We start from the raw sequence: 12048 nt of genomic DNA on the forward strand, positions 1-12048 counted from the left end.
CCGATGCGCCCTGCCTTGATGGAAACCTAGCCTTCCTCCCACCAGGAAGCCCCTGGCTTCCCTGTGTCCTGAGCTCCTCTGGGTTAAGAGCCCCTCCCTGCTTTCCCCACCTCAGCTCATCACAGAGAGGGCTGCTGCCCTTCTCCATTCTTCACCAGGAAAGCCAGTCAGCCTCCTTTCCTGCCTCCTGACCCGTTCCCCATCAGCCCTTCCAGGAGCCACAGGCCCAGACTAAGCCAGATGATAGGGACAGAAGTCTCTTTCCTGGAAACATCATCCACAAGGAAAGACTTGGTGTTATAGGTTGAATTGTGTCCCCCAAAATTCATATGTTGAAGTCCTAGCCGCCAATAGCTCAGAATGTGACTTTGGAAACAGAGTCACGGCAGATGTAATTAGTTAAGTGAGGATGAGGTCAAGCTGGAGTAGTGTGGGCCCTAATCCAATATGACTGGTGTCCTTATAAAAAGAGGAAATCTGGACATAGACGCACACAGGGAGAACGGCACAAGGAGGTGTGAAGATGACAGCAGAGATCAGGGTGATACAGCAGAAGCCAGGGAAAGCAAAAGATTGCCAGCAAACCACCAGAAGCTGGGGGAGAGGCATGGAGCAGTCTTCCTCACAGCCCTCAGAAGGAACCAACCCAGCTGACACCTTGATCTTGGACTCCTGGCCTCCAGAACTATGAGACAATAAATAATAATAAATAATTTCTGTTGTTTAAGCTACCCAGTTTGTGGTACTTTGTTACAGAAGCCTTAGCAAACTAATACACTGGATATTAAATAATAAAGAAGAAAGAAGGAAATCCCAGTTAATGAAATCCTCCGACTCCCCACTTAGATGCCCCTCTCTCAGGAAGCCTTCCCCGAGCCCCTGAGAGTGGGGGCAGCTCGCCGGAGGAAGAGAAGGCCAGGGGATGGTGTTGAGATGGTTGCAAGGGTCACGTGCTCGTGTGTTTCTTTGTGGTGCCTTGGGTGGAAGGATCGTGAAGCTAGGAGGGAATAAAGTTGCCTACAAGGCTCCCACTTGGGCTCCATCCTGCCCCTGCTCCAGTCTGGGTGATGTACCCCGCCCACGTGCTCCCACAGCACCTTACACTTCCCCTGTCTTTGCTTCCATAGCACAGCCTGATGATCAGCTCTCTACTTGTTGGTTCCCCCACTAGACTCAACGCTCAGGATCATGCCCACTCCATCACCATTATATCCACGTGTCCACCACATGCCGGGCCCACAGTGCATGTCTGTCAGTGGATGGATGGATGCTTGTACGCATAGGGGTAAAAAGAGCCAGAGAACTAAGAATATGAAAAAGTAGAAAGGGAAGGACAAGAAGAAAGAGTATTTTTTTAAGGGGATAAAAAGAGGGAGAAAAGACGGAGGCGGACAAAGAAAGGAGAGACAAGTGAGAAGAATAATGTTCAGCCAGGGCCGGCCCGGTGGCACAAGCGGTTAAGTGTGTGTACTCCGCTGTGGCGGCCTGGGGTTCACTGGTTCGGATCCCAGGCGCGCACCGAGGCACCGCTTGTCAAGCCACACTGTGGCGGCGTCCCATGTAAAGTAGAGGAAGATGGGCATGGATGTTAGCTCAGGGCCAGTCTTCCTTAGCAAAAAAAAGAGGAGGATTGGCAGATGTTAGCTCAGGGCCGATCTTCCTCACACACACACAAAAATAGTAATAATGTTCAGCTATCTTTCTGAGGATCCACAATTCCTTATCTGGCACTCTTGGGACCAGGTGTTTCCATGTTAGAATTTTGGGATTTTAAGAAAGATACCTTGGGGCACAGTTCATATGGGGCAGCATTCTATGCACAAACACATTAATATTTCTGCAGCAAAAATGGATGGATATTTGCACAAAGTGGGATAAATGAAGACTAAAAAGAGCTCCATTATAGTTTAAGTCAAGTCAAATTTTTTTAAACTTCAGGTTTTCAGAGGTTTGGGGTTTGGGATAATGTTAAGGGAGTGTGACTCTGCAGTAGAACAAAAGCCAGGCTGTGACATGAATCTCTGCCACACTTCTCATTTCCAGGAAGGGAAAATGCTCGGGGCAGAGGGCCTTTCCCTGCCTGTGTGTCCTAAGGTCACAGCTAAGGTGAGTTTGGGGCGGGGGTTCCCAAGAAACTGTTGGGGACAAACCATTTGTTCAACGGATAAAAAGACAGAGCTTTGTTCTCAATCAAAGCAAGTTGAAGACAGAGAGGCAAGAGAGAAGCTTTCTTGTTGAAAATCAAATCCTTCCTTTAGCTCCAGACTCCTCCCCACCCTTTCCCCCCTAATAAACCACATTTTCCGTTGTTCTCCTTTTCTGGGAAATCGTTCTACAGGCATCTTCCCAGCCGCCCAGAGCCCAGCTGCCCCAAGCTGCAGAAGGTCTGGGCAGTGTCTGGTAGAGGACCCGTGGGGCCCCCAGGGCCATGCCTGGGACTTGCTTAGCTTTGAGAATGCTCCCCTCCTATAGGATTTGTCCTTGAACCTGGTTCAGCTCATTCTTGAATGATGCAAGGCACCCGCAGAGATGTACCTGCTGTCACCCCCAGCGTGTCCAAGCCCAACCCGCTCTGCCTCATCAAGGGGGGAGGGTTAGGATAGGGCAGAGGAAGGAAAAGAAGATCAAAGCCAGGCAGGTCTGGCTTTCAGTCTTGTCCTTGCCACTTGCTTTGTGACCTTAGGCATGTGACTTGCATCTTTCTGAATTTCAATATCCCCTCCTGTAGAAGGGGAATAGGGATTTCTCTTGCAAGGCTGTTGTGAAGATTAAGTGAGATAACATGATAATATATGAAAAACCCAGGCCCTTAATAAACAACTATTCCCGTGTTTGCTGTTCCATAAACCGTCCGGTGATACTTCCTGGGACCAGTGGCCCATAGTGTCCTAGGTGGTATGTGGGAGGTGCGGGTGATGGGGATGCAGGACTTGGAAGACTTTTAGAGCAAGACCCCAAGCTTCTCCTGCACTGGTCCATACTCTCCAACCTCAGGCAAGTCCACAGCTTTTGGGACCCTCCAGGGATTCCCCCAAGAAGGTTGTCCTGGATTTGGGGCTGGTTCCTGTAAAGACAGGTTGATCTCAAAACCACTCTTCCAAGATGTCAATGCTTGAAAGTCTGTTGATGCTCCCACCAGCTCATCTGTGAGTGGTTTTACCTACCTGGGGGCCAGCAGACCCCCTGTATCTGGGCACATCTGCACTGGGTACAGCCCCTCAGTTCTTACCAAGTCAGCTGGTGCAGTGGCTGGCAGCTCACAGGGCTATCAGGGACAGAGAGGGGACTCAGCCAGCACCAACCCCTGGTATTGATGCCCAGGGCAGCACAAAGGCCTCCTTCTCTCCTTCCCAGCTTCCCAGCTTCCCAGATCCAGAACACATCCATGTTAGGTTAGGTCTGGAAAGACTGACTGTGCGTGGTCCTTATTGTCTGCACCATGCCCTTGGCTCCTGGTGTCTCTCTGTGGAGTTGTCTTCATGATTCAAGATGGCTGCTTGAGCTCCTGCCATTACATCTGTGCTCTGCTTGCTTCCCAGGGGCCTCCCCAACCAGAGTGACCATTACTGAGCCTTATTGATATATGTGGTGGTCTTAAACATGTCCACAAATTCTTTGACAGTCCTACATAGACAGGTGGAGGTCTGTGTCCCTTCCCCCAGAATCTGGGCCAGACTTTGTGACTCACTTGTCACCAATAAAATGCAATGGAAGAGAGGCAGCAGGACTCAGATCACAGAGGTCATGCAGCCTCCAGCTGGTACTCTAGGGACACTTGCTTTTGGGGGGTAGCCACCACTTCAGAAGTCTCACACCCCAGGACTGCCACGCTGGAAAGCCACACCTGAGGAGGGACAGCGCTGGTATGAAGACCAAGGACAGGAATGAGAGGGCCCAGTGCCAGCTGAGCGGCAGTCCCTAGGCAGCGCTTCCTCCCTCTAGCCTGTTGGGGCAGCAGGGCACGTTGTCAGATTGTGTGCTCCTGAGGCTGAGGGCCAGGGGTCACGTGCTGCTTCATCCACTCACGGGCTGAGTGTTCTTACACAAGTAAATACACCTTTCTGTGCCTCTGTTTTCCCTATCTGTACCATGGGGATAATAATAGCCCACACCACGGAGAATTATATCGGTTAATAAAACGTGACAGCTCAGAATCGTGTCTCATTCAAAATTATCTGGTTTTCTTTACTCCACAGCACCAATTATTTCCTGGAATTATTGTGTTTCCACTTTTATAGTTCTCCCTCCACTAGAATGTGAGTGCACAGGGCAGGCACCACATGTACCATCCTCACTGCTGTGTCACCATCACCTAGAAGAGTGCCCGGCACATAGTGGGGTCTTGTATCAGTTGAGATCCGGTTTGGCTGTAACAAATGAACTCACGATGACAGTTGTTTTAAAAGGTAGCAGTTTATCTGCCTCTCATGAAAAACGTCTGGAGGTGTGCAGCCCAGAGAAAGTGTTGTGGAGCCGTCGTCATCAGAGGCCCAAACTCCTACCTAGCTACTCCACCAGGATTAGCATGCCCACTTCCTGGTCCAAGGTGGTTGCCTGAGCTCCAGCTATCACATCTAAATTCTGTGTTAGGACCAAGGAAGCATAAAAATGTGTACTGCTTCCCTTTTCAGGAAATTTTCCAGCAGTCCCACACAATAACTTAGCTTATGTCTCATTGGCCCGGCCTTACTACGTGGCTATGCCTAAATCCAAGGCAGGCTAGGAAATTTAACCCACTCGAGGGGTGCCATTATTCCCAGTTAAAGTTGGAGTTCTAAGGGAGAGGTGGGAAAATTGAAAAGAAACTAGCAGTCTCTGGCCAATGCTCAGTAAATCTTGGTCAGACAGACAAATGGCCCAGCAGCCTCTGCCCTTTCCAACCGGGAGTCCCACTGAACTGAAGGCCAGATGACCTGTAATTTGTGCCCACGCTGCCTGTGCCAGGTGTGACTACTGCCTGAGTGTGAGTCAGAAGGTAGGCTGGCTCGGGAGAGAGGGCTGGGCGAGGCAGAAGCAGCCACTCTTTGGCCTGTGCACACCCCCTCCTTCCCATACGTAGGGCCCCCAGTCACCCCCAGAGCAGAGCCCCTGGGCACAGAAGGGACGACTGACCAACAATGAGTCTGTCTGATGGAGAGGGGACGGCCAAGGACAGGGCTGACCTTCCTCATTTGCACTTTATCCCAGGACTTCACCTGCTTGATTATCGATGGTTTCGCCATCCATCACCACAGGATGCAAAATGTCACCTCACGGCCTGGTCAGCGGGAGTGTCAGCAGCCTCTGGGCAGGAGCAGGGGTTCCAGCTGACGAACGGGGACTTCAGGCCCAAGAGGGCAGGTGCCTGGCTCAGCCTCTTGGGTCCCAAGAGCCCTGCTCTCGCCTCCAGACCTGCATCCTTCCTGGCTCAAGGGTGCAGAGTCATCCAAGAAGGCTGGTGTATAGAAGGTTCCGGAAACAGGTGCCAAGTCACAGGCATCTGCTTCTGGAAGGGGAGAGCAGGGAGCCAGATTTGGGCAAATCTAGGCTAGATTCGCAAATGCTGAGCAGACTCAGGGCTTTTTCTTGGATTCAGTTCCTCAGCAGCTTTCTGTGCCCACAGACGTTTTCTGTCTGTCGCCATCCCAGCCTCCTGGTGATGCCAGAGCCCCAGAGATCACAACCCCAGGCCTGGGGCTGAATCCTCTGGGTGCTAGCAGCAGAGGGTTTCCAAAGTTCTCAGTCTTTTTACTCCTCAGGAGCAAAAGATGTGTATTTGGCTAATCGACAATTCCCCAAACCACCACCACCACCGGCAACACCCAACACTGGTCTCTTCAGAACTTGAGCTTGGAGTAGGGCACCAACGAGGGGCAGAACAGGGAGCTCCTCAGCTGCCCTGGAAGAGTGCTGACCCCATGCCGAGCACCGTGCTATGCACTTGACACCTCTTAGCCCATTTCGTCTTCTCCTCAATCCCCATTGTGAGACACTATTGCTCTCATCCCCATTTTACAGATAAGGAAACAAAGGCCAGAAAGCAGAGGCTCCTTATCCTGATTTCAAGTCAACAGGCCAAACGTGCAGCCTGTTTTCATTTTGTTTGGCCCTTTCTTATCACTAAATGATACAAGTTATTATTTTTTAAAGGATTATCTTTGGTTTTAAAAAAAAGTATTTCTGTCCCATGGGCATGTTTAGACTTCCTTTCCACACACAATTTTTCATTAGCACCAGGTGTAAAAAAGGCTGAAGTTGTTTTAAAGATCAGAATCCCTATCAGTGTATTTTGGGAGGACAAACAATTCCCCAGATCTTGGCATCATGGAATCCTAACAACTCCCATTGACTGAGGGCTAACTATATAAGAATATCATGCTAAACACTGTGTATTCCTTGCATTTCCTTCTCCAGTTCCTGAAGATAGAAATCATTACTTTTCCCACCTTGTAGTTGAGGACACTGAGGCTTATCTAGGTAACCTGCCCCAAACTACACACTCAATTAATGGCAGAACCAGCTGAAAAGGAAGAACCGCACACCACAGCCCACCAGCAAAACCCTGCTAGCCTCCTATTTTTGTATAGCCCAGGAGCTAGGAATAGTTTTTCCACTTGTAAATGATTGAAAAAAAACATCAAAAGAAGACGAATATTTCACAACTCATGAAAATTATATGAAATTCAAATTTCAGTGTCCATAAATAAAGTGTTACTGGAACACAGCCATGCCTGTTCATTTACATACTGTCTGTGGCTGCTTTCGAGTAGTTGCAGCAGGGGCCGTATGGCCTGCAAAGCCTAAAATATTTACTACCTGGCCCTTCACAGGAAAAGTTTCCCTGTCCCTGCTCTAAAGCATGGGATCTTAACCCTGGTTCCCAAGTTTCCAAGAAAGCTCTGAGGCCAGAGTCAGCCCTGAGCGCCAGAGTTTCCGGCCCCTACCCCTCGGGATGGGGCCAGACAAGCCAGCGGAGTCGACCAACTTCTCCGGGGCTTAGCTGCAAAATAAGGATCATCATCACACCCCGCCCGGCTCCAAAGACTGTCAGAAGATGAAAACAAGATATTGTACGTGAAAGCGTTTTGTTATCCAGAAGGCGCTCTATAGAAATGGGCAGGTTTACTGCGTTATTTGATTCAGAGAAAGGAGGTTGGTACGAGGGAAATAAACCCATCGGGGGAGGGGGGAGTTCTGCCTTGCTTTTGCGTGATTCGTAAATAAAACAGACCAAACCTGCCAGAAATGGCCTTGGTCATAAACCCCATGCCCCTCGCTCATGCAGCAGTTTCTTTGGCCCCGCAGAGTGGAATCACAGCTTAAGCACTCATATTTGGGGCCAGTGCCTCAGCCCCAGGGAAACGGCTTGCAGGCGCTTCCCAAGTTTGGCCTCCTTCCCAAGGAGTGGTTCCTCCCCGGGGAATCTTAAGGTGCTAAGAAGACGTCCCTGCCACCAAACATGCCCTGTTTTTTCTGCTCACTGACTTGCAACATTTCAGAGATTCATTTCTATCTTTATTCTGAACTTGTTAAAACAAGTATTTCAGGAATAGGCTAACATTAAACCCTATTGGTTATTTCTATAGAGTGAACAGTTGATAATTTATTCAACAAATACTTAATAAGGTCCCAAACGTGCCGAGGAAAGGGAGGAAAACGTGATGGATCAATGCCCCTAAAAAGGAGGCAATCTGAGGGACATGGGGGGGGAAGCTGGGAGGGCGAAATCGAATCTGGTACCGTCACTACTGTGCTGAAATGACCCCATTTCTCAAGGTGTCTAAGAAAGTGAAAGGCGGAGAGGAGGGCACAGCAGGAGTCCAGGAGGCATGGCTAGGTTTGGAATAGTTTTGTCATAGGAAAGGGAGAGGGCATGAGGCACATCTTGAGGGTAAAGGGATATTTGGAGCTGCTGCCTTGTAACTCCTGGGCGAGGTCCACTGCTGCAATGACCCCCCTCCCGCTAATGGAAACCTGCTGCCCTGGGGGCTCTCAACACAAAAGCCAGTCTGGAACCAGACAGCAGCCCTGCGCTCCTATGCCCCAGCCTGAGTCCCCCTGCTGGCAGCGTGGATGCCTGACACTCAGCCGATCTTTTAAAAGTGAGAGACAAACAAAACCGTGCAGAATTGGATGTTTATTTCCACCATCTGCATGGCAATACAAGTTCAAGTTATAATGGCATCCGCTCTCCATCAGTATTAGGGAACCATTTAAGCATCCACAGCCATTTACAGATTATAAACACACACTAAAAAAAAAGGCGACAAGTGGCATGTGGCCCCGCACCTGCTGCCTTTGTGTGTGTCAGTCAATTTCACGCCTAGGAAGCGCTGGGCTCCTTGGGGACGGCTATATAAGCAGTTTGGTTGGTTGTGGGTTTTTCTTTTTTTCCTGGGGAACAGCATAAAGCAAGTTGGCTCCAAAATACACTTATTGCAAATAGATGAGAATAAATGAAAAATAGACTGATCATAAACACACACAAAAATTGCTGAATTTTCTAATGTTAAAAGGTCCATTTGCTTATAGTTAGTAGATTACAACTGAAGAGTCGTTTTACTGGCCTTCAAGAAAAGTTAGCAGGGGTCGCTGTGCAAAAGGCTCCTATCTCCCCCACTGCCGCCCACTCCCACTCCATTAAGGTTGAATCACCAGGTAATGGCAAATAAAGCAGAAACCGAACTTGGTGACAGCAGGCATGGGAAATTGAAGGATCAAAGAGAAACTGATGCATTTTACGAGGAAAGAAAAAAGAAAGTCTGCCCAAAAGCTGTGAAAATGTTTTCTGGATCAACTTTTTATCTTGCAAAGGGTTTCTCCCCCTCCTTCAGACTTGCCCCTGCCCCTGTCATGGGCCCACTGGTGGCTCCAGCCTCCCAGACCTGCCTCTGTTCTGACCTTAATTAGCTGTGTGACCTTCAGTAGTCATTCTGGGAACCTTTCTTATCCAGGAAAGCTTAAAAGGGGGAGTTTCACTAGACCAGTGTATTCCCAGGGGACCTCTGGATCTCATGTTTCCAGGGGAACTTTTCCAAAGAGAAGTTTTATTTTCGTTTTACTTTGTTTTTGGTTTTGTTCTGTTTTTCTTCCGACAGTTTTCTAACTAAAAGTACCTTCTGCTTTTATGGTGTAAAGAACCTGGTTATTGCCTACGGCCAAATTTTCTGGAGGAGGGAGTGTGAAGAACACTTTCTCAGCTTTTTATTTAGTCAAAAGCTCCAAGTGCTTCCTCAAAGTTCCTTTGTCTCTCTAATGTGATCCACGAGACACATCAGGCAGACTCTTCCCACCAGAGCACCACATTCAGCTCCTCTGATCTATCCCAGGGGGAGCCTGCCTGCCTCCCTTTTCCTCTGAAAACTGGTTTTGAGATGGCACTCTACCTTCCGCTGCTCATTAAGCCCGGCTGGCTGGAACCCAACATAAGAGCTCAATTAGCCTTCAATACACTTATTTAGAATAAGGGTTCCTTCTAGATAGCTAGAACAATTACCCCTACTGTCTTATAGGCCTAACCCAATTTGGGGTTCTAATTCGCAGCCTTATGTTAAGGAAGTTGCCATTGAAATTGAATTATTATACATGAGTGTGGACTCAGTTCATTTCTTATGATAATCACTGAAATTTCGAGGTCAAATGGTAATTTCTCCAGCACTTTAGGAGATCTTTAGGAGCCCATGTAGAATATGAACATCCTCCAAAATCTAGTATGATTAATCCATGGGGAAGTTGTTAGAAAAACACCGTCTCAAGTATTTCGAATCTCCCCTTTCTGCACTTGTCTAATTTTCACTGGTTCCTCACGCTGTTTCTTACCTCTTCCCCTTTTCCACTAAAATCTACCCTTAAAAGGATCTTATTTAGATCCTGACTCAACATAAAAAGAAAGGTAATTAGAGAAATGAACACTGGCAGTATAGTGGATGATATCAATACATTATTGTTAATTTTTTTAAGGTGATACTGTGATTTAAAAAAAAAATGAGTCCTTTACTTTAGAGATACATACTGAAATGTGAGCTACACCTTGAAAAGACGCTTGAGATTCGCTTTAAAATAATAGGGTGGTGTAGATGAAACAAAGTCGGACTTGACTTGATAAGTGCCAAAGCTGAGTGATGGATACTGGGCTTCATTATATGATTCTCTCTACTTTTGTACATGTTTGAAATTTTCTATTAAATAAAAATGGTATTTTTTTTTTTTAAATAACCCACTTAGAGAAACATCTGATAAACTCATCCTAACGAAGATGTAGCTAACTGATAAGGATAAATAGCAGTTATCTATTTCCTGATGTATTTGCATTTTAACAGGGGAAAAAAGACTTAAAGAAATGAACCCAACAGCGGTAAGTCAGGCAGGAACGAAGAGGAGAGGAGGGAAGGAGTGGGCCACCAGGAAAAAGGCAACGTGAGCCCAGAGCTTTGAATACAGTTCAGTCTCAATTTTCTATTTCCATCTAACCTAACAGGATTCAATAAAGATCACGCCAATAAACACAGCTACATTTTGTAAAAGCTATTTCTGATGCTACTTTATTTTCCATTTTTTTGTTAGCCACCATTTAACAACAGCTGCTATCAGAGCACTTGCGACATATCAGACTCCTTGCTGGGTACTAGAAACACGCGATTTCATTTGATCTTTATTTTAACCCTTTTAGATATTATTTTCCTCATTTTACAGATGAGGTAAAAGTCACTTGTGCAAGGTCACTCAGCCAGTAAGTGGTAGAACCAGGGTGGGAGTCTGGCCTCTTAATTACTTCACGGTCACTAGAGTGCCCTGAAAGAAACTCTTCCTGAGGGTTGGTCATTGGATGATTTACTTCTCTCACAGCATATGGACCAATTATCAAAGGTGTGCTAAATCATTAAGTCTTGCCCCATATTTAAAAACAGTAATTAGGGGGCCGGCATGGTGGCATAGTGGTTAAGTTGGCGCGCTTCGCCAGCCCACGGTTCGCAGGTTCAAATCCCCCGCGCAGACGTATGCACTGCTCATCAAGCCACGCTGTGGCAGCATCCCATATAAAATAGAGGAAGATGGGCATGGATGTTAGGCCAGGGCCAATCTTCCTCAGCAAAAAAAAAAGGAAGATTAGCAACAGATGTTAGCACAGGGCCAATCTTCCTCTCAAACAAAAAAAAACAGTCATTACTATTTTAAATTATGAAATAGCTAAAACATGATGCCAAACTAAAACAACATAATAATCTGTGATGGCCAACAAATGAAAGATTTATGAGGCTAACGAGGAACTATACTATGGACTGGTATTATTTAAATATTAGTAAGTGAGTAGACTCTGGGCTTTGGCAGGTCTGTCTAGAGCAAGGGAGAAGAGGGCTGGGAGATGAAGGAGACTAGAAAGGTAGGCAGGGGAGCATAGCCCACCTTGTAGACCACACGTGCCACACGTAGATTCTCCAGGACGCAGCTGCTGAGAGCACGAAAGCTTTATGGGGGAGTAACACCAGTAAAAGAAAAGGGAGGAAGCAGGCCGGGGCAGGGGAGCCACTTGACTGCCATGCAGATCCCACAGAGTTCAGCCAGCCCTGAGGCAGCTCTGAAGCAGAGACTGCCTGTCAGAGGAGTCCTGCACCAGATGGAAATAGCCAGGCCTCTGCACACTCACCTCAGACCTAGTGAATTGAAATCTGCATTTTAACAAGAACCCCCAGGGATTCTTATGCCCAGTAAAATTAAGGCTCCCCTCTCAATTTTAAGACAATTTTTAGACAATGCTAAAGTGGAGGAGATAACTACCGTATTAAAAAGGGTAGTCCAGGTAGACCTCATTGAAAAGGGAAACTTGGAATAAAAACACGAAGGAGGTGAGAGAGATAGCCAAGCGCCTGGACTGAGATGTTCCCAGGCAGAGGGAATAGTTGGAACCAAGGCAAAGTGTGCCTGGAGTGTCTGAGGGACAACAAGATGGCCAGTTTGGCTGGAGCAGAGGGAGCAAGGATGAAGAGCAGGAAGGAGAGTCCGAAAGACAGAGGAGGCAGGGGTAGAGTGGCCAGATGCTGTAGGGCTTTTGGGGACACAGCAAGGACTTTT

Source organism: Diceros bicornis, chromosome 8 (assembly GCF_020826845.1).
Source record: "Diceros bicornis minor isolate mBicDic1 chromosome 8, mDicBic1.mat.cur, whole genome shotgun sequence".
NCBI classification, from domain to species: Eukaryota; Metazoa; Chordata; class Mammalia; order Perissodactyla; family Rhinocerotidae; genus Diceros; species Diceros bicornis.